The 22,864-nt window shown below is 40.4% G+C and overlaps 1 long non-coding RNA gene across 2 annotated transcripts; it reads left to right on the forward strand.

Annotated features, from left to right (window-relative positions):
* Positions 1-86: 86 nt before the first annotated feature.
* On the forward strand, positions 87-22,864 carry LOC117796026. Of its 2 annotated transcripts, XR_004620343.1 has the most exons (4): positions 87-770; positions 2,115-2,179; positions 10,253-10,329; positions 22,794-22,864. It is a non-coding gene; the product is annotated as an uncharacterized LOC117796026 (long non-coding RNA). The 2 variants fall into 2 exon arrangements; XR_004620342.1 differs by lacking the exon at positions 22,794-22,864 and having other exon boundaries at positions 10,253-10,559.

Below are 22,864 nucleotides of genomic sequence, written 5' to 3' on the forward strand. Positions count from 1 at the left end.
TCTCGGCCCACGCCGCGCCTCCCGGAGGGACCGCGCCGCTGCAAGTGCAGCTGCTGACGCCGACCGGGAAGGAGCAAGGAGGGTACCGCTTAGGACTGCTGGTGAGGTTACCGGCCACTCGGACCGACTGCCTGCCTGACTGACGGGCGGGCCGGCGGGCGGAGGGAGGGGCGCGCGCCGAGGAGGGCGCCGGGGCGGAGTCAAGAGGCGTGCACTCGGATTGGCTCTCAGCCGTCTGGGGGCGGGGCTGCGCGAGCCGGCGGAAGCGGCGAAGTCGGGGCGGAGCATTGCGGCGGCAGCAGAGTCACCGCCCTGCTTGGTCACGTGCGTTCGCGGGGGAGTTGGCGCGGGAGGCGGCCCTCGAGACACAGAAGGGCATCGAGGTGTCGAGGCGGAGCTATAACACGGAGCCTGAGGAGACTGTCGGGGCAGGGAAAGCCCCGGAGCGGGGTACTGACTGAGACAGGGAACGACCTGGGACAGCGCGTGAGGGACGCCGGCACGCCGCACACCGGCCGCAGGCCTGCGGTAGGCCTCCCCGACTCCATGGCCCACACACAAACTTAGAGGCCTCGAGACAAGGACAGAAACCGAAAGGCGTGACCGAGACCGCGAAAGATATTTGCATACTGAGAAAGTGTGAAACACAGAGGTTGAGACTAAAGCGAGAGAGTCAGGATCCACTCATCAGACACATTCGTTCCTCCAGTGTTTGTTGAGCATCTACAGTGTTCCTGGGCATCCACACTCTACAGTGAGGAGATAGACAGGTAGCTAAGAAAGGGAAGGAGGAAGGAAGGGAGGGAGGTAAAAAAATACTCAAATTGTGATAAGTACTGTGAAGACATGTAAAGCAGAGTAAGGGGTTAGGGGGTAGTGGAGAAAGACCTGGAGATTCAGAGACCGAGACCCAGCTGGGTACAGATGCACAGAATCTTAGGACATACCAAAACATGAATGCAAAGGTGGAAACACAAAACCAGAACATTAAGATCTAGAGAAAATGAGACAAACAGACTGGGGGCCTGAAGTACTCACAAACACCAGAGGTTGAAAAATAAAAATCAATCCTAAAGCAGGTGAATACCAAGAATAGCTAAGACAATGAGACAGAAATGTTACAGCCACTGCTTCTGAGCATTTCGCAGGACATCTTTGGAGGGGGAATAAGGATATAAGATCCTACATCTCAATTGTCCAACACTGTGATCGTGAAAGCCCCCAACTCTGGACTTCTAGACGTCAGCAAAGTTCAGTTAGTCAATCTCAAAGGTGAATAGGGAAATTATTTAAAAACCTGGTAGGAAAAATATATGTGGCACGTGGAATAAGAAATAAAGTGCTAGAGCCAAAAATTACTCCTTTGAAATATATTTAGTCCACTAAGCAGAGCCCAATCTTAGAATACACCTAATTTTCATTCTTTTTTTATTTTTATTTTTTAAAGATTTTATTTTTGAGAGAGAGTACACGAGCATAAGCAGGGGGAGGGGTAGAGGGAGAAGCAGGCTCCCTGCTGAGCAGGGAGTCCATGCAGGACTGCATCCCAGGACCTTGGGATCATGACCTGAGCCAAAGGCAGACGCTTAACTGACTGAGCCACCAAGGCACCCCTATTCTTGATTATAAGAGAACATTGCAACTTTTAAAGAAAGGCCAAGATAAATGGAGAGTACTATGAAATTAAAACCACAATAACCAAAGTAAAATTCAATAGTTAATGCAGTAAAAAGCAGATTTGACAATGCAGAAGAGCAAATCAGCAATAAAGAAGATAAACATAAGAAATACTCAAAGTGGTGGAATTCTTTGAGAAAAAAATGAGTAGGAGAACATCATGAAGATTCAAGCTATAGGAATCCCTCAAAAGAAGACAGAGCAAATCAATTACGGACAATAATTTAAATTATAATGAAATTGTCCTTAGGTCTGAAAAGATCTGAGCGCAGATAAAAATTTGAGTAAATTCACTGGAATCTAGAAAAGTTAATAAGCAGAAACCAACTTCAGGACATAATCTAGAAAATTTCTTAGATTTCAGGGATAGAGAACAAACACTAAACAGTATCCAATAAGAAAAAAAACATTTATTTTAAAAATTTGGTTTTTTTCAGATTTTTCCTTTGGAATAATCAAATGCAAAAGGAAAATGTAACAAGACTGACAGCACTCTGAGGTGGTAGGTTGTAACCTTCCTTGGATGGTTTCATTCTCTCCAATCCTGAATTCCTCCCAGGTTTTCTACCATTGCTGAGATCTCATTCCTGAACTCCAGGCCAGCTTGTTTACCTGAACAGCTTTACATACAGGTGCTTCAACTCCACATATCCAGCCTGCGCACGGTTAGCTGCAGTTCTGCACGCAGAGTGCCAGAGTTTCAATCTTGGCTGCTCCACTTACTACCTATATGACCTTGACCTCAGTTTCCTCACTCTTAAAATGAAGATCACAATAGTACCTACCTCATAAGTTTTTTGTACAGTATAAATAAGACAGCAGATGTAAAGAACCTGGCACATAGCAAATACTCAATAAATGTTATCTTTTATTATTATCTACCCACCCAAACCTGTTCCTCACCTTGTATCTGTGGATAGCATCACCACCCAGATACACAAACTGGAAATTTGAGGGTGATCCTGAACAACTCATTTTCCCTCGTTGCCAGCTCTCCCCTCAGCCAACCAATCACAAACTCCTGTAAGTTTGGTTTCTTTAATATTTCTGAAATCCTGGGGCTGGCTCAGTTGGTGGAGGATGCGACTCTTGATCTCGGGGTTGTAAGTTCAGGCTCCACATTGGGTATAGAGGTTACTTAAAAATAAAATCTTTAAAAATAATAATAGTAATAATAATAATAATAATATTATAATATTTCTGAAATCCTTGCTACTCAAAGTGTGGTGTCCAGACCAGCAGCATCAGCATTATGTAGGAGTTTGTTGGGAATGTGGCATCTCAGGCCCTACCCCAGAACTACTGAATCAGGATCTGTATTTTAACAAGATCCCCAGGTGGTTTGTGTGCATATTAAACTTTGAAAAGCATTATTTTTTATTGAGGCATAAGTGACATATATTACTTTAGTTTCAGGTGTACAACATAACGATTCAATATGTGTAAATATTGTGAAATGATCACCATAAGTCTAGTTAACTCCAAACATCACACATGGTTACAGACTTCGGAAAAGCACTGTTTTAAACATACCCACTTCATCCCCCTTGCCATTTTGCTACTTAAAGCTTGCTGCATCAGCTCTCTCACCTAGAGTACCACGATAACCTTAGTCCTGCTTTCAGTGTTGCCCATCTCCAATTGCTTCTCTCTGTACACAGATCGATCTTTCCATAACAAATTTGACCGTGTCTCTTTCCTTCCCCATTACACTCAGAGTGAGGCCTTTGCCCACCACCTCCTCTCCCTCTGCTTAATCCACCCTCTTTACCTTCCATGTTTCAGCCAGATTGGAATACTCTCAGTCCTCTCTTGTCTTTCATTCTTACCACATACCTATCTCTCTTCCTGTAACATGTCCTCTCTTCAGTCTTCCAGCCTTTGTGGATGTTTTAAAGCTACCACACTATCATGTCATGATGCATCTGACCACTGGTTTTCTCCAGAGAACTTCTCTTGGTTCCATGGGTGCTAAGTAACCTTATGATTAGAGTTTGGCTTCACTTGTGGTTTTCAACAGGGAAAGTTCACTAACCCAAGGACAGCCCTGTTCAGGTCCTTTGGCAATTACTATTTATTCTAAGATGGGAATTAGATATACATCAGTCTTTGCTGAGTCAGGTTAACATGAGCCAGGCCCAGAGGAAACAACCATTAGTTACACTGACAGCAATAAATATTAGGAAGCACAAAGCTGAGAACTAGGTTCTGGAACACTGTGAGACCATATGAAATCACTACCTAAGCACAAAACCCTGCTTAGAGGGGAGCCTGGGTGGCTCAGTCAGTTAAGCATATGCCTTCAGCTCAGGTCATGATCCCAGGGTTCTGGGATCAAGCCCCACATCGGGATTCCTGCTCAGTGGGGAGCCTGCTTCTCCCTCTCCCTCTCCTGCTCCCCCTGCTTGTGGTCTCTCATGCTCTCTTTCTGTCAAATAAATAAATAAAATCTTTTAAAAAACCCCAAAAACCCTGCTTAGATGGGCAGCTGACCACCTGGACGTCTTCTGTGTTGTCTCTCTAGAGTGGTGACAGTTCACAGTTCTGTAGAATCTTATAAAACAATGGATGTCTGTTATTTTTGCTTGCCCAGCATCAACTTCTCCTTCTGGAAGCAACAACCCAATTTTTCTTTGGTGAACTATCCCTTCTATACTCTTCTGTGGTTTGGAGGGCTGACCCCACCCCCAGATCAAGTGTAAGCATGTGACCCAGGGCTCCCCAATCAGAGTTGCAGACATTGGTTCAAAGGATGGGCATGTGACCTAATCCAGGCCAAAGACTCTTGGCTCAGACTTTTACAGAAACAACTGGAAAAAGAGTGCTCCCTTTCTGCTGGGGTCCTAGGGCAGTGAGTATGAGTTGGAGCAAAACATGCCACGATGTGAAAAATGCCCTCTAAGAATGAAGGCAAGATAGGGAAAGCAGAGTCCAGAAATGGAGACAATTTCCTGATGACACATTTTGAGGTCATATTCAACTGAATCTGGACTTCACACAGGTTCATGAGCCAATATATTCTCTTTTTTTACTGCAGTCAGTTTGAAGTAGGTTTCTGTCACTTGAAACCACAAGAGTTTCTGACTAATACACTACCCAATTAACTCCCTTTTCTGCAAAAATTGCTCAGAATTGTATAATAAGCCACTGAGACATGAATCAGAAACTCATGAATGATGAAATGAGGGGAAAGAACTGGCAATAAGCCTTGAAACTAGCTAAAGATAGAGAGATAACTGAATAAAAACACCACTCAGTAGAGACTGTTTGATGCTGATAAGTTGAAATAATTTTTGTTCCTATGGTAACAAACAAAATGCAAAAGAAAAAAACTGAGTAAGAGGATTTTGTAAAAATTGGATTTTTAACCTCAGATTAAAGCAGTGAAAACCAGAAAGGAAGAAAGAAGGTAGAAAAAGCAAGGCATTAAGTCTTTGTTTTACATACAATGAAGATAAAAGTTATTTTAAAAATAGTGTAATTTCATATATTTTTTCATTGTAAGAACCTTTATGTCTATTTTATAAATTATTATAACAGATAAAAGGGAAAATGTAATTCATGCAGCAAAAATCAAGAGCCTTTACCAAGAAGTGTACCAGACACTTTTGTCACATTGTAAATGGAAAAGAAATAGCAAGGAATCATAAAAAATGACATCAAGGCAAGGGAAAGAAAAGCAAAATTAAGCTATTGGAACTACACCAAAGTAAAAAGCTTTTGCACAGCAAAGGAAACCACCAACAATGACAAAAAGGCAACCTACTGAATGGGAGAAGATATTTACAAATTATATATCCAATAATGGGTTAATATCCAAAATATAAAAAGAACTTAACCTACTCAACACCAAAAAAATAAATAATCTTATTTAAAAATGGTCAGAGGACCTTAATAGACGTTTTTCCAAAGAGGACATACAGATGGCCAACAAATACATGAAAAGATGTTCAACATCACTCATCATCTGGGGCATGCAAATCAAAACCACGAGATAATTACCTTACACCTGTCAGAATGACTAAAACAAAAAACACAAGAAACAACAAGTGTTGGCAAGGATGTAGAGAAAAAGAAAACTTTGTGCATTGCTGGTGGAAATGCAAACTGGTGCAGCTGTGGTGGAAAACAGTATAAGTATAAGGGTTCCTCAAAAAATTAAAAAGTGGGTTGCCTGGCTGGCTCAGTTGGTAAAGCATGTGACTTTTGATCTTGGGGTTGTAGGTTCAAGCCCCATGTTGGGCGTAGAGATTACTTAAAAATAAAATCTCTAAAATAAAAAAGAGAGGGGCGCCTGGGTGGCACAGCGGTTGAGCGTCTGCCTTCAGCTCAGGGCGTGATCCCAGCGTTACGGGATCGAGCCCCACGTGGGGCTCCTCTGCTAGAAGCCTGCTTCTTCCTCTCCCACTCCCCCTGCTTGTGTTCCCTCTCTCGCTGGCTGTCTCTATCTCTGTCAAATAAATAAATAAAATCTTTAAAAAAAAAAATAAAATAAAATAAAAAAGAGGATTATCATATGATCCAGTAATTCCCAATTTACCCAAAGAAAATGAAAACACTAATTTGAAAAGATAAATGTACTCCCATGTTTATTGCAGCATTATTAACAATGGCTAAGTTGTGGAACCCAAGTGTCTTCCATAGATGAATGGATAAAGATCTGGTATATATACAATGGAATATTACTTCAGCCATAAAAAAGAATGAAATCTTGTAATTTGTAACAACATGGTTGGATCTAGAAGGTATAATGCTCAGTGAAATAAGTCAGTCAGAGAAAGACAAATACCATATGATTTCACTCATATATGGAATTAAGAACCAGAACAAATGAATGAGCAAAGAAAAAAAGACAAAAAAATACTCTTTTTTTATATGTAAAGATTTTATTTATTTATTTGAGAGAGAGAGTGAGAACACAAGAGGGGGGAAGGAGCAGAAGGAGAGCGTGAGAAGCAGACTTCCCGGTGAGTGGAAAGCCTGACACAGGGCTCGATCCCAGAACCCTGGGATCATGACCTGAGCTGAAGGCAGACTCTTTTTTTTTTTTTTTTAAAGATTTTTAAAATTTATTTATTTGACAGAGACAGTGACAGCCAGCGAGAGAGGGAACACAAGCAGGGGGAGTGGGGGAGGAAGGCAGGCTCATAGCAGAGGAGCCTGATGTGGGGCTCGATCCCTTAACGCCGGGATCACGCCCTGAGCCGAAGGCAGACGCTTAACCGCTGTGCCACCCAGGCGCCCCCCAAAAATTTTTTAAATCACTGAAGACAGAGTTTCACCACAGAATGAAGAGGAAAAAAAAAAAACCACATCAAAACACCAAAATATTAGATGATGGCAATTAGACTAGGTGTAACAAATAAGACAAAAGTAAATAAATATGAAAAATGTAAATAGCTAAAGTTCTTATATTAAAATAGGAAAATTTCATTTTTTTTTTTTAAGATTTTATTTATTTATTTGACAGAGATAGAGACAGCCAGCGAGAGAGGGAACACAAGCAGGGGGAGTGGGAGAGGAAGAAGCAGGCTCATAGCAGAAGAGCCTGATGTGGGGCTCGATCCCATAACGCCGGGATCACGCCCTGAGCCGAAGGCAGAGGCTTAACCGCTGTGCCACCCAGGCGCCCCAAAATAGGAAAATTTCAGATTGGATCAAAAGACAAACTCTGAATATGTACTGTTGTTAAAAAAAAAAAAGTGCTGAAAAATACATATAGTAAAGAAAGGCATTGGGCACCTGGGTGGCCCAGTCGGTTAAGCATCCAACTCTTGATCTCAGCTCAAGTCTTGATCTCAGGGTTGTGAGTTCAAGCCCCTCATTGGGCTCCATGCTGGATGTGGAGCCTACTTTTTTTTTTTTTTAAGATTTTATTTATTTATTTGACAGAGAGAGACAGCAAGAGAGGGAACACAAGCAAGGAGAGTGTGAGAGGGAGAAGCAGGCTTCCTGCCGAGCAGGGAGCCCGATGCGGGGCTTGATCCCAGGGCCCTGGGATCATGACCTAAGCCAAGGGCAGAGGCTTAATGGTTGAGCCACACAGGCGCCCCTGGATGTGCAGCCTACTTAAAAGCAAATACAATACAATACAATGGTATTGTGAAACTAAATGTACCAAAAAACATAGCAACATTAAACAGGAAACGATAATCTTTAGAAATACAAGTAAGGGTGCCTGGGGGGCTCAGCCATTAAGCGTCTGCCTTCGGCTCAGGTCATGATCCCAGGGTCCTGGGGTCAAGCCCCACATCGGGCTCCCTGCTGGATGGGGAAGCTGTTTCTCCCTCTCTGGTTTCCCCTGCTTGCGCTCTCTCTCTCTCTCTCCCTCTGTCAAATAAATAAATAAAATCTTTAACAACAACAAAAAAAGAAATACAATAGAAACACAGTTATTGTAAACTATACTATATACCATTATCAGACTGTGACATATAAAACAAAAATAAAGATGAATTCAATAACAGAATTGATAAGGCATAAACATATAGGCTGAGTTCTACACCTACATAAAATGCAAAAAGTACCCTACACTGGACCACAAGAAAATTTTACAAATTCAAATAAGCAAATATTGTTCAGGTCAAACCCTCTGGTCAGCACAACTTAACAAATAACTAAGTAATAACACAAACTCAAATTTCAAAATCCCCAACCAGTGGGAAATTAACAAGCATTCTACTAAATAATGTTTCAGTCAGGGAGGAAATATGATCACGTCACACACTCAAGAAAATCAGGAAAATAAGATGGCGACTACTGAAAGCCTGGAGGGCAATTTCTTTAATATTAAGCTGAAGGCTGGGCTGGTCACTGGCACCATTATTATATAACATCACTCTGGCCCAGCAGCTATTTTTCAGCTCCTTTTCTGGGTTCCTCTTATCTGTCCATTACTTAAATTTCAGTATCCTTTGCTTGCCAGATAGAAGCTTCCAGCTGTAGGTTCAGAAAACTTTGAATCACACAGAGCTGGGATTAGGATGAGTTTTGCGAGGCACTTAAGTGCGGTATTTAAGGAGGCAACCAATCCCGGGGTCGGGCAAACACAGCAGCAGCATCGGAGGGAGGGTGCCTCCTTAAACGTTGTATCCTGGGTCCCTCAATTGCCTTTCCCTAGACCAAGCCCTGCCAAACCAAATTGATATAAACAGTAAGGACTTTCTCATCTAACAGGAATCCCACAGGGAAGGCTCTTGCTCCTCCTCTCTGCCCTTTTCTAGCCTCTGCCCAATCCTGTGCATTTGCAACACCCTCAGACAAACAGGGAGACGGCTGTAGCATTTCCAGACTGTACATGGCACTACACTATTCAAAGGCAGGAAAGGGATTGTGTCTTTGGGAGTCTCCTTACAAGTGAGGAAACCACAGAGCCACCCAGCAGGCTTCGTCTCATGCCTCATCGACAGATGGGCTTATGTGCCCACCACATCGAATCATCCTGAAGAAGGATGGGGTGCCGGGGTGGTGTGGTTGGTTAAGCGTTCAACTCTTGGTTTTGGCTCAGGTCGTGATCTCAGGGTTGTGATATCAAGCCCTAGGTGTCTCTCTCTCTCTCTCTGCCCCTCCCCTGCTCTAAAATAAATAAATAAATCTTTAGCAATAAGGAGACTACCGTGAGTGCCTTAAGCCAATCAAGGTTTATCCTTGGAACCTGGAAGAGGGTGACTCTCCCCTATCTACATGGGGAAGGATAGACTCCCCAATCAAATCAGGGTACTCAGAAAAAAAGAGGGAATGGCTAGGCCACTGAAAGGATTATCCCACTCCTCTCATATGATGTACTCATCCCAGAGTAGCCATCATCTTCACCCAAGTCTCCCTGTCTAGTCCAAATCAAACATATCAGCTCCACATTCAAGCATACAGGCCCTCATTACAAATCTCTCCTTGACTTCCCACCTGCCCGCTCTCTGTTTCCAGCTCACCCAAGCGCCCCTCTACGTTTTCAGTTCTCCAAGCCAAAAAGTAAACACCTTCTTCAACCTCACTCCTTACCAAACACAACAATACCCAAATCCTCCTCACTGGACTGCCTGAATATTGCTTGTTTTTTTAAGTAAACATTAGTTTTTAGACTTACAGAAAAATTGCAAAGATAATGTGAGTTCCCATTATTCCACACTGAGTTTCTCCTGTTATTAACATCTTTTATTAGTGTGGTACACTTGGTACAATTAATGAACCGGACTGATACACTATTCTTAACTGAAGTCCATAGTGTATTAAGATTTCCTTAGTTTTTGCTTAAGGTCCTTTTTCTGTTACAGGATCCCATGTTATATTTATTCATTGTGTAGTTGTGACAGTTTCTCAGACTTTCCATGCTTCTGATGACTATTAGTCAAGTATTTTGTAGACTCCCTCAGTTGAGATTTACCTAATGGTTTTCTCAAATGTGCATTTTTGGGAGGAAGACCATAAGAGTTAAAGTGCCATTTTCATCACATTATAAATATCAAGGCTACATGCTACCAACATGACATCACTATTGATGTTGACCTTGATCACCTGGCTGAGTTAGTGTTTATCAGATTTCTTCCTTGTAAAGTTATTCTTTTTCCTCCCTTTCCAGACTGTACACTTTGGAAGGAAGTCATGAGGCACAGCTCATACTTAAGGAGCGGGGAGTTACGGTCCATCTCCTTGCAGGTGGTGTATCTACAGAAATTATTTGGAATTTTTCTGCATGGGAGATTCATTTCAACAGTATTTGATTTTTATAATTTATTTTGAAATAATATCAAACTTAATCGTTACAAGAACAGTATAAGAACTTCTATATCCCCTTTCTTTCCTCCTCTCTCCCTATATATATATGTATAATTTATGCATATAATAATATATGTATAGCTTAACAAACATACATTAACATATGTTAATATGTAATATAATATAAAACATATACAATATAATATATAAAGATATATAATTTATATATAATATATTAAGATACATAATTTATGTATTATGTATTAATACATATAATTATTACCATAATTCTTTCATGAACTATTTGAAGGTAAGTTGAAGAGTTGATGCCCTTATCATTCCTAAATACCTCTGAGTGTATTTCCCAAACAAAAAGTTTCTTACATAGCCACGGTACGCCCATCTGAATCAGAAACTCAGCACCACGACAACACTGGAATCCAATCCAGATTCTATTCAAATTTCACCGATAGCTACACAATGTCTCTTATTTTTCTGGTTTATGATTCAATCCAAAATAATAAGTTGCATTTAGTTGTTGTGCCTTTTTAGTCTTCAGTAGGTAACAGTCCTTGGTCTTTCCCTACCATTCATGACCGTGTGTTCTTGTTTTATTTGTATGTTTAGTGAACTATTTTTAAATTTTTTATCTTTTAAGTTAACATACAGTAACATTAACTTTTAAAATGTACAGCTCTGGGACACCTGGGTGGCTCAGTAGGTTAAGCCTCTGCCTTCAGCTTGGGTCATGATCTCAGGGTCCTGGAATCGAGCCCCACATTGAGTTTCCTACTCAGCCGGGAGGCTGCTTCTTCCTCTCCCTCTGCACACCACCCCATCCCACTTGTGCTCTCTCTCTCTCTCAAATAAATAAATAAAATCTTTTAAAAAATAACAAATAAAAAATAAATAGGGGCGCCTGGGTGGCACAGCGGTTGGGCATCTGCCTTCGGCTCAGGGCGTGATCCCGGCGTTGTGGGATCGAGCCCCACATCGGGCTCTTCTGCTGTGAGCCTGCTTCTTCCTCTCCCACTCCCCCTGCTTGTGTTCCCTCTCTCGCTGGCTGTCTCTGTCTCTGTTGAATAAATAAATAAAATCTTTAAAAAAAATTAAATTAAAAAAATAAATAAATAAAATGTACAGCTCTGGGGTGCCTGGCTGGCTTAGTCGGTAGAACATGATCTCGGGGTTGTGGATTCGGGCCCCATGTTGGGTGTAGACATTACTCAGAAATAAAATCTTTTAAAAAGTAAAAATAAAATGTACAGCTCTATGGATTTTAATACATGTGTAGATTTGGTATCTATTACCACCATAAAGCTATAGAACACTTCCATTAGCCCCCCCAAAATTCCCCTGTGCTATCCATTTATAGTCAGACTCCCATTCCTAACCCTTTCAACCCACTGATCTATTTTCCTTCACTACAGTTTCATCTTTAAAAAAAAAGATTTTATTCATTTATTTGAGAGAGAGACAGAGATAGTGAGCTGGGAAGAGAGGAAAAAGGAGACTCCTCGTCGAGCAGGGAACCTGATTTGGGGCTTGATCCCAGGACTCTGTGATCTTTAAATTTTTTTAAAGATTTTATTTATTTGAGACAGACAGCAAGCAAGAGAGCACAAGCAGGGGGAGCAGCAGAGAGAGAGGGAGAAGCAGGCTCCCCAATGAGCAGGGAGCCCCATGTGGGGTTCAATCTCAGGACCCCGAGATCATGACTTGATCTGAAGGCAGCAGCCTGACTGAGCCACCTGGGCATCCCTACTGTACCATCTTTTTGAGAATGCCATATGGGGCACCAGAGTGGCTCAGCTGGTTAAGCGGCTGACTCTTGATTTCAACTCAGGTCATGATCTCAGGGTTGTGAGATCGAGTCCCGCATTGAGCTCCATCCTGGGTAGGGAGCCTGCCTAAGATTCTCTCTCTCCCTCTTCCTCTGTCCCTCTCCACCACTGCTCATGCACTCTCTCTCTTTCTCCCCCTCAAAAACAACAAAAGAGAGAGAGAGAGGTGCCTGGGTGGCTCAATCAGTGTATATTTAGCTTTATAAGAAACTACCAAATTGTTTTCCAGAGTGACTACATTTTACATTCCCACCAGTATTATGAGAGTGAAAGTAACTTTACATCCTTGCCAGTACATGGTATTGCCAATATATTTTTATTTTGGCTATTCTAATAGGTGTATAGTAGTATCTTTTATGTTTTATTCTATAAGTTTTATAGGTTTACATTTTACATTTAGATCTACGATCCATTTTCAGTTGATTTTGGCATAACATGTAAGGCTAAGATTGAGCTTTCTTTCTTCTTCTTTTTTTTTTTTCCCTATGGAGGTTTAATTGTTCCAATACCATTTGTTGAAAGGACTATCCTTTTGCCATTAAATTGTCTTTGTAGCTTTGTCAAAATCAATTGGCAAGAGGTGACATCAAGAAGAGAGCAGAGTAGGGAGTTTTAGGACTCTATCTATTTACAGAAACAACTGAAGTAGAATCGCTTGAAGCAACTATTCTGGAGCTCTGGAGTCTGATAGAACGTTTGCAGTAGCAAGGGGAGGGTTTGTTAAAGAGTCTGGTCAATTTCAGTCAATTTCAGTTTTCATATGGTAGCAGACACCATCCCTATCCTTCATCCTGGAAGCAGGCAGCTGCAGGGACTGTAGTCTGGATTCCTGGCACAGCGTTTTGGACCCAAGGTGATCAACAGCAACCTTGTCCTCCAAAAATTGATATGGTGAGGTCTGATTACTAATTGCTGCTTTTGATTGCTGAGAGGGCAGCACAGAGGTTGGCCATTGTTTCAGTCCCCACAGGCTGAAGCAGCTTCCCAACTCTGAGAGTATTTAAAGAGATAGGACCTATTTATTTTTCTTCTCTTGGGAGCCAGACATTTAAGGAAATTTCATCAGATCATTAGCAGACCTTAGAAACAATGAAAGAGAAACCTCAGTGGACACCACAACAAGGAATACGCACTGCAAAAATAGTTTGGAAAAGTCATAAAAGGATGGCTCCAGCCATCAACAAACAAAACCAACAATCCCCGAAGAGTGAGAGAATTAGATCTCCAGAATTACCACAAAACAGTACTGAGAATGTCCAGTTCTGAACAAAAAGTTACAAAACATACAAAGAAATAGGAAAATAGCTTATTCACAGGGAAAAAAATAATTTGACAGAAATCATCGCCAAGGAAGTCCAGACATTGGAATTATAAGTCAAAGATTTTAAATCACTTGTCTCAAATATGTTCAATGAACTAAAGGGAACCATGAAAAAGGACAAAAGAAAATCAGGAAAATGATGTCTGAACAAAATGGCAATATCAATAAAGAGATAGAAATTATAAAAGGGGTACCTGACTGGCTCAGTTGGAAGAGCATGCAACTCTTGATCTTGGGGTTGTGAGGTCAAGCCCCACATTGGGTGTACAGATTTCTAAAGTAAATAAATAAATGTTAAAAAAGAAGTAATTATGGGTGCGCCTGGGCGGCGCAGTCATTAAGCGTCTGCCTTCGGCTCAGGGCGTGATCCCGGCATTCTGGGATCGAGCCCCACATCAGGCTCCTCCGCTGGGAGCCTGCTTCTTCCTCTCCCACTCCCCCTGCTTGTGTTCCCTCTCTCGCTGGCTGTCTCTCTGTCAAATGAATAAATAAAATCTTTAAAAAAAAGAAGAAGTAATTATGGGCACCTGGGTGGCTCAGTCAGTTAAGTGTCTGCCTTTGGCTCAGGTCATGATCTCAGGGTCCTGGGATCGAGCCCCGTGTTGGGCTCCCTGTTTAGCGAGCAGTCAGCTTCTCCCTCTTCCTCTGTCCCTCCCCACTGCTCGTTCTCTCTCCCTCTCTCTCTAATAAATAAATAAAATCTTTTAAAAAAAGAAATTATAAAAAAGTTTCCAAACAGAAATTCTGGAACTATAAAGTATGATAATTTAAGAACAGATTCGAACAGGCAGAAGAAAGGATCACTGAACATGAGGTTAAGACATTTGAAAGTATCTAGTCTGAGGAACAGTAAGAAAAAAGAATGAAGAAAAAAGAAAAGAAAAGAGAATGAAGAAAAATAACAGGCCTAGAGACTTGTGGGATACCATCAAGTATACCAACATATGCATCATAGGAATTCAAGGAGGAAAAGAAAGAGAAAAGGCCAGAAAAAATATTTAAGAAATACTTGCTGAAAACTTCCCAAATCTGATGAAAGACATCCAAGAAAATCCACAAATTCCAAGCAGGGTAAATTCAAAGAGTTTCACATTGAGACACATTATATTCAAATGGTGGAAACTCAAAGATGAAAAAAAAAATGTTTTTTGAAAACAGCAAGAGAGAAGTGATGTATTATGTACAGAAGATTCTCAATAAGATTAATAGCTCATTTCTAATCAGAAATCATTCAGGCCAGAAGGCAGTGGCATGACAAATTTAAAGCCTTGAAAGAAAAATACTGTTAGCTAAAAATTCTATATCCAGCAAAATTATCTGGCTGGGGCTCCTCTCTCAGTGTGGAGTCTGCTTGAAATTCTCTCTCCCTCTCCATCAGCCCCTCCTGCTCATGCTCTCTCTCTCTCTTTCTCCAATAAATAAAGAAAAATTTTTTTTAAAAGAAATATTAAAGGGAGTGCTTCAGGCTGAAATGAAAAAAAAAAAAACAACAACAACAACGCATAAGATAGTTACTTGAAGACATCAGAAAAAATTAAAGAACACCAGTAAAGGTGATTTCAAAAAGTAAATATAAAAGCCAATATTATTGTACTCTTGGTTTGACTTATAACTTATATCTTTTTTTTTTAAGATTTTTATTTATTTATTCGACAGAGATAGAGACAGCCAGCGAGAGAGGGAACACAAGCAGGGGAAGTGGGGGAGGAAGAAGCAGGCTCATAGCCAAGGAGACTGATGTGGGGCTTGATCCCATAACACGGGGATCATGCCCTGAGCCGAAGGCAGACGCTTAAACGCTGTGCCACCCAGGCGCCCCAACTTATCTCTTTTTCTTATATGTATAAAGGTAAATGCATAGGGGCACCTGGGCAACTCAGTCTATTAAACTCTCTCTCAAATAAATAAATAAAATCCTTAAAAAAAAGAGGTAAATGCATAAAGCAATACCTATAAATTTATATTAAGGGGCATACAATGCATAAAGAATAATCTGTGCAAAAATATAGAGGAAGAGAGTTGAAGATGTAATATTATTAATATACTATTGAAAATAAGTTGGGGGGCGCCTGGGTAGCTCAGTTGGGTAAGCATCTGCCTTCAGCTCATGTCACAATTCCAGGATCCTGGGATCGAGTCCTCCATTGGGCTCACTGTTCAGTGGGGTCTGCTTCTCCCTCTACGCTTCCCCTCCTGCTTGTGATCTCTCTCTCACTCTTTCTCACAAATAAATAAATAAAATATTTAAAAAAAATAAAATAAGCTGGTATAATTCAAATATTTTATCTTATAATTGTTTTTTATATATTTTATTTTTTTAGGTGGGGGAGAGAAAAGGAAAGGGAAGGGCAGAGGGAGAGAGAATGTTAAGCAGGCCCCATGCTCAGCACAGAGCCCGACATGGGACTCAATCTCACAACCCTGAGATCATGACTGAGCTGAAATCAAGAGCCGGATGCTTAACTGACTGAGCCACCAAGGCACCCCTATCTTATAATTATTATAAGCTTAAGATGTTAATTGTAATTCCCAAGATAATCACTAAGAAAATAACTTAAAATATATAGAAAAGGAAAAAAGAAGGGAATTAAAATGGCACACTCCAAAAAAATCAACTAATTTTTTTAAGTGGTGGTAATGGGAGAATTGAGGATTATATATATATATATATATATATATATATATATATATATATATCGATAGATGATAGATAGATGATAGATAGATGGCACACAGAAAACAAATAGCTAAATGACAAAAATAAATCCTTCTTGACTGGCAAAAGGAAATTCCAGGACATTTGTGTACCAGGCTTAGTGAGGAACCCGTCCAAACTGGAGCACAAGGACAAAGTTCTGTGGGATAGAGGTCTGCAGGGAAAAGATGGAACTGATCAATTATGGAATGAACATTTGGAAAGATTGTTGCTATGTGCTTAGAACATTTGGAAGAAAATAGCTCTAGGTACTTAGAAAACTAAACAACTGGAAAAAAGAAACAATTGTAAACTACAGGTAAAGCCACCTTGTAAAGGAAAGAAAATCTAAAAGTTCACACCTTGAGTGAAGAATGTTTTTTGGTCAATAATGTAAACAAAAACTATTGATTTAACTATAAACTATGGAAAACTATAAAGTGAGAATAGGGGAGGAAAAATGAGGGTTAGAGTGGTACGAGAAAGCTAATTCCTTGCTGCCAGAATAAGAAATAAATATTGTCTAAAATTGATAAATAAAAAAATAAGTCCTTGTTTTCTAGTAATCACATTAAATGTAAATGGATTAAACTATTATAGTAAAAGACAGAGATTGGCAGAGTAGATAAAAAGATAGAACTTGTTGGGGCGCTTGAGTGTTGGTTGAGTATCTGACTCTTGATTTCTGCTCACATCATGATCTCAGGTTTGTGAGATTGAGCCCTGTGTTGGACTCCATGCTCAGTGGGGAGTCTGCTTGAGATTCTCTCTCCCTCTCCCCTTCCACTCTCTCTCTCAAATAAATAAATAAATAAATCTTAAAAAAAAAATAAGATGTGTCTTTATGATGTCTACAAGACATCCACATTAGATATAAAGACACAAAGAGATTGAAAGTGAAAGCATGGGAAAAGTTACTCCATGCAAATAGTAAACAAAAGGGCTGGGGTGGCTATATTATTATCAGATAAAATAGACTTTCAATCAAAAGTTTACAAGAGACAAAGGAGTACATCATATATTCATAAAAGGTTAAACAAATCAAGAACATATAACATTTAGGGGCGCCTCGGTGGCACAGCGGTTAGGCGTCTGCCTTCGGCTCAGGGCGTGATCCCGGCGTTATGGGATCGAGCCCCACATCAGGCTCCTCTGCTATGAGCCTGCTTCTTCCTCTCCCACTCCCCCTGCTTGTGTTCCCTCTCTCGCTGGCTGTCTCTATCTCTGTCAAATAAATAAATAAAATCTTTAAAAAAAAAAAAAAAGAACATATAACATTTATAATAAATATATATACACTTAGGGATGCCTGGGTGGTGCAGTTGGTTAAGCATCTGACTCTTGGTTTCAGCTCATGTCTGATCTCAGGGTTGTGAGATCAAGCCCCATGCCAAGCTCCGCACTCAGTGTGGAGTCTGCTTGGGTATCTCCCTCTTCTCCTTCTGCCCCTTCCCCCCAAATAAGTAAATAAAAATCTTTTTTTAAAAAAGTATATATGTACTAAGGAGTCACAAAATATATGAAGCAAAAATTGACAGAATTGATGGGAGAAATAGACAGTACTACAATAATGGCTGGAGACTTCAATACCCACATTCAAAAATGGATGGAACAATCAGACTGAAGAACAATAAAGAAATAGAGAACTTGAGCAACACTATAAACCAATTAGACCTGATATAAATAGAACACCACACAACAGCAGAATTCACATTATTCTCAAGTGCTCATGTAACAATCTCCTCCATAGATTGTCTGGCCACAAAAAAAGTCTTTTTTAAAAAAAAGATTTTCTTTTTAAGGGGCCCTGGGTGGCTCAGTCTGTTGAGTGTTCAGCTCTTGGTTTCTGCTCAGGTCCTGATCTCATGGGTCATGGGATCAAGCCCTGCATCAGGCTCCACATTCAGCAGGAGTCTGCTTGGATATTCTCTCCTTCTGCCCCTACCCCCACTCACTCACACACGCACACTTTCTCTCTCTCTAATTAAATAAAGAAATCATTTTTTAAAAAGATTTTATTTTTAAGTAATCACTACACCCAATGTGGGGCTTGAACCCACAACCCCAAGATCAAGAGTTGCATGTTCCAGGGTGGCTGGGTGGCTTGGTCACTTAAGTGTCGAATTCTTGATTTTGGCTCAGGTCACCATCTCAGGGTCCTGGGATCAAGCCCCTCATAGGGCTCCATGCTCAGCACAGAGTCTGCCTGTCCCTCTTCCTCTGCTCCTCCCCATGCTCTCTCTCTTTCTTTTGCTCTCTGAGCAAACTCTCTGAGAGAGAGAGCAAAAGAGATTGAGATCATGAGCGGGGGCGGGGGGCAGGTGGCTAGAGGGAGAAGCAGGCTAGCTAAGCAGGGAGCCCAATGCGGAACTCCATCCCAGGACCCTGGGATCATGACCTGAGCAAAAGGCAGACATTTAACCGACTGAACCACCCAGGTGCCCTAAATAAAAAAAAAAATCTCAAAAAAAAAAAAAAAAGAGTTGCGTGTTCTACCAACTGAGCCAGCCAGGCCTCCCAGCCACAAAACAAGTCTTAATAAATTTTGAGATTAAAGTCATTCAGAACATCTTTGCCAATCCAAATGAAATACAACTAGAAATCAATAACAGAAGGAAAACTGGAAAATTCACCAATATATGGAAATTAAACAATATACTCTTAAAAAAAACAATGGATCAAAGAAGAAATTGCAAGGGAAATTAAAGAACATCTTGAAAGGAACGAATATGAAAACTCAACATACCAATATTTAAGGGATTCAGTGAAAATAGTGTTCAGAGGAAATTTTTTTAAAAAGATTTTATTTATTTATTTAGAGAAAGAGAGAGAGAGAGGGAGCACTCATAGGGGGAGGGGCAGAGGGAGAAGCAGATTCCCTGCTGAGCAGGGAGACTGATTTGGGACTAGATCCCAGGACCCTGATATCATGATCTGAGCCAAAGGCAGGTGCTTAACCGACTGAGCCACCCAGGAGCCCCCAGAGGGAAATTTATAGCTATAAATGCCTACATTAAAAAAGAAGAAGGATCTCAAATCAACTGGATACCTTAAAGAATTATAAAGGAAGAACAAACTAAGAGGAGGAAGTAAATAATAGCAATTAAAATGAGGATAAATGATATAGAGAGTAGAATAACAATAAAGAAATCAATGAAACCAAATGTTGGTTCTTTGACAAAAATCAACAAAATCAAAAAGCCTTTAGCTAGACTGACAAAGGGAAAAAAAAAAAAAGACAGCAGACACAAAATCAGAGATGAAACTGGGGAGGGGTGCCTGCATGGCTCAGTTGGTTAAGCATTCAACTCCTGGTTTTGGTTCAGGTCATGATCTCAGGGTTGTGAGATCAAGCCCCACACTGGGCTCCATGCTGAGCTCAGAGTCTGCTTGAAATTCTCTCCTTCTCCCTCCCTATCTGCCCCTTCCACTACTCACATAGGCTCTCTTGCTCTCTAAAAAGAAAAAAGAAAAGAAAAAAGAAAGAAACAAAACTGGGGAAATTACTACTGACTTTAAAGAAAGAAAAAAAATTATAAGAGAATCCTATGAACAATTGTATGTTAACAAATTAGATAGCCTAGAAGAAATGGACAAATTCTTTGAAATGCACAAATAACCTAAATTGACTCGAGTAAATAGCAGATCTCAACAAACCTGTGACAAGTAAGGAGATTGAATCAGTAATCAAAACCTACCAATAGCATCTCAGGGTCAGGAGTTCAAGCCCCATGTTAGGCATGGAGCCTACTTAAAATTAAAAAAACAAAAACAAAAAAACCAAACCTACCAATAAACAAATCTTCTGAACCAGATGGCTTTGCAAATGAATTCTACCAAATTTTTTTTGTTTTGTGTTGTTTGTTTTGAGAAAAGTGATATAAGTTTATTAAGTGAAGATACAGAAAAAGCTCTCAAGAGTGAGGGGGTCCCGGCAGGGTTGTCTCTACCAAACATTTAAAAAAGAGTTAACATCAATCTTTCTCGAACTTTTCCCAAAATTGAAGAGGGGGGAACACTTTCTGATTCATTCTATGAGGCCAGCATTACTCTGATACCAAAGTCAAATAAAGGTATCACAAAAAAGAAAATCACAGACCAAAATCCCTTATGAATATACAGGCAAAAATCACCAACAGAATATTAGTACATAAAATCCAACAGCATTTTAAAGGATTATTTGCCATGATGGAGTGGGAATATCCCTGAAATGAAACAGTGGCTCAATACAAGAAAATCAATCAATGTAATACATCACATTAATATAATGAAAGGAAAAACTACATGATCATCCAATACTCCTCACGATAAAAATACTCAACAAAGGGGCACTTGGGTAGCTTAGTTGGTTAAGTATCCAACTCTTGATTTAGGCTCAGATCATGATCTTGGTGTCATGGGATCGAGCCCCATGTCAGGCTCCACACTTAGCAGAGTCTTCCCTCCCTCTCCCTCTGCCCTCCCCGTGCACCGTCTCTCTCTCTCAAATTAATAAATCTTTTAAAAAATATATTATTAATTTATTTGAGAGAGAGAGAGTATAAACAGGGGGAAGGGGCAGAGGAAGAGGGAGAAGGGGCTTGATCCCAGAACCCTGGATCATGACCCAAGCCGAAGGCAGATGCTTAACCAACTAAGCTACCCAGGTGCCTTCAATAAATAAATCTTTAAAAAAATACTCAACAAACTAGCAGTAGAAGAAACTACCTCAATATAGTAAGAGGCACACAATAATCACAGCTAACTTATACTTATGGTGAAAGACTAAAAGCTTTTCCTCTAAAATCAAAACAACACAAAGATGTGAGCTTTCAACACTTCTATTCAACATACTATTGGAAGTTCTCACCAGAGAAATTAGGCAAGAAAAATAAATAAAAAGGCATCCAAATTGAAAAGGAAGAAATAAAATTATTTCTGTTTGCACATGGCATGATCTTGTAAGTACAGAACCCTAAAGATCATACAAAATACTGTTAAAACCAATAAGCAAATTGAGTAAAGTTGCAGGATAAAAAGTCAACACACAAAAATCAATTGCATATTTGTACACTAACAATGAATGATTCAAAAAGAAAATTAAGGGAACAATTCCACCTATAATGGCATTAAAAAGTATAAAATATTTAGGGAAAACTTAAGTAAGGAGTTCAAAGGTTTGTATGCTGAAAACTATGAAGTATTGCTGCAAGTAAAGAAGACACATATAAATGTAAAGACATCCCATATTTGTGGATTGGAAGACAATATTGTTAAGATGTCAATGTTACCCAAAATGATACACAGATTCAATGCAATCCCTATCAAAAGTCCAATGATGTTTTTTTGCAGAAATAGATAAAGCCATCCTAAAATTCACATGGGATTCCAAGGTACCTCAACTACTCAAAACAACCTTGAAAAAGAAAAAAAAATTGTAGGACTCACGCATCCTGATTTTAAAACTTTCTACAAAGCTACAGTAATCAAAACAACATAAACACATCCTGGCAAACAGACAGACACAACAGCTGTTTCAAAGACTTTGTCAGACATTTCCAACATCTTTGCCATGTCAGTGTTGACATCTATTGATTGCCTCTTGCCAGGCAAATTGAGATTTTCCTGGCTCTCTTTAGGCTGAGTAATACATGTTCATTGTTACAAAATCATTGGATTGTATCCTGGACAGTTTGAATATTATGTCATGGGACTCTGTGTTCTGTCTAAATCCTATGAGAATGTTGTTATTCTTGTTTAAATAGGCAATTGACTTGGTTGAGTTCGGGCTGCAAGTTTTATCCAGGTGTCTGTGGGTTGCGATTTGGTATCGGTTCCATTGACAAAGCCTTCGCAGTGCCATTCAGCTCTGTCCTCCAGACGCACCATCCAGTGGCCAGGCTGGGACCTGGGGGGGTGTCTGCCCTAGTTTAGTGCTCAAAATCTATGGTGTGCTGTTTAGAGTCTGACCCACACAGTTAATAAACCACTTTGCAATCCTCCCCGTCCTTTCCAGTTCCTTGGGGTTGGTTCCCTTTTGTGGTCCTCTGGCCAGAAAGGTACGGCTTTATTTCCCCGTTTTTCCACATTCTCCCATGATTGGACCCATATTTGGAGCCAAGCAGTGGGGGAAGAGAGAGAGAGACAGAGAGAGAGAGATTAAGGCTCACCATCGTGGGAATCACAGCCCCTCTGATCAGAGATGAAGTTTCTCCTTTATCAGAATTTGGACTCCCGAAGTCCCCCCCACTGCCACTGCTCCTGCTGCTGCCACCATCAACTCAAAATTGCCCAGGGGGTGAGAAAAGAAAGACCAGAAAAAAGACAAAAAGAAAAATGGTATCTTCCCGTATTTCTCTCCATGTTTGGAGTGCCCTTTCCCACTCGTCTAGCTCCTGGAGCTCTCCGTTCGTGCTATGTGCATTTCCAGGTTTCAGACTGTGTTAAGTCTACACTGGGGGATACCTGATGGGGAAAAGGAGGACATTCACTACTGGTCCAGTAATACTTTGAATTCTGGCATTCTTCCCCAATGTGCCCATTATGATTTACTTTTTCTCCCCAGGTTTTATATCTGCCTTCAGTGGGAGAGACAGGCTGGAACATGGTGATTCCATCTCATCTGGAACATTTCAT

This window comes from Ailuropoda melanoleuca, chromosome 14 (assembly GCF_002007445.2).
Source record: "Ailuropoda melanoleuca isolate Jingjing chromosome 14, ASM200744v2, whole genome shotgun sequence".
In the NCBI taxonomy this organism is placed as follows: domain Eukaryota; kingdom Metazoa; phylum Chordata; class Mammalia; order Carnivora; family Ursidae; genus Ailuropoda; species Ailuropoda melanoleuca.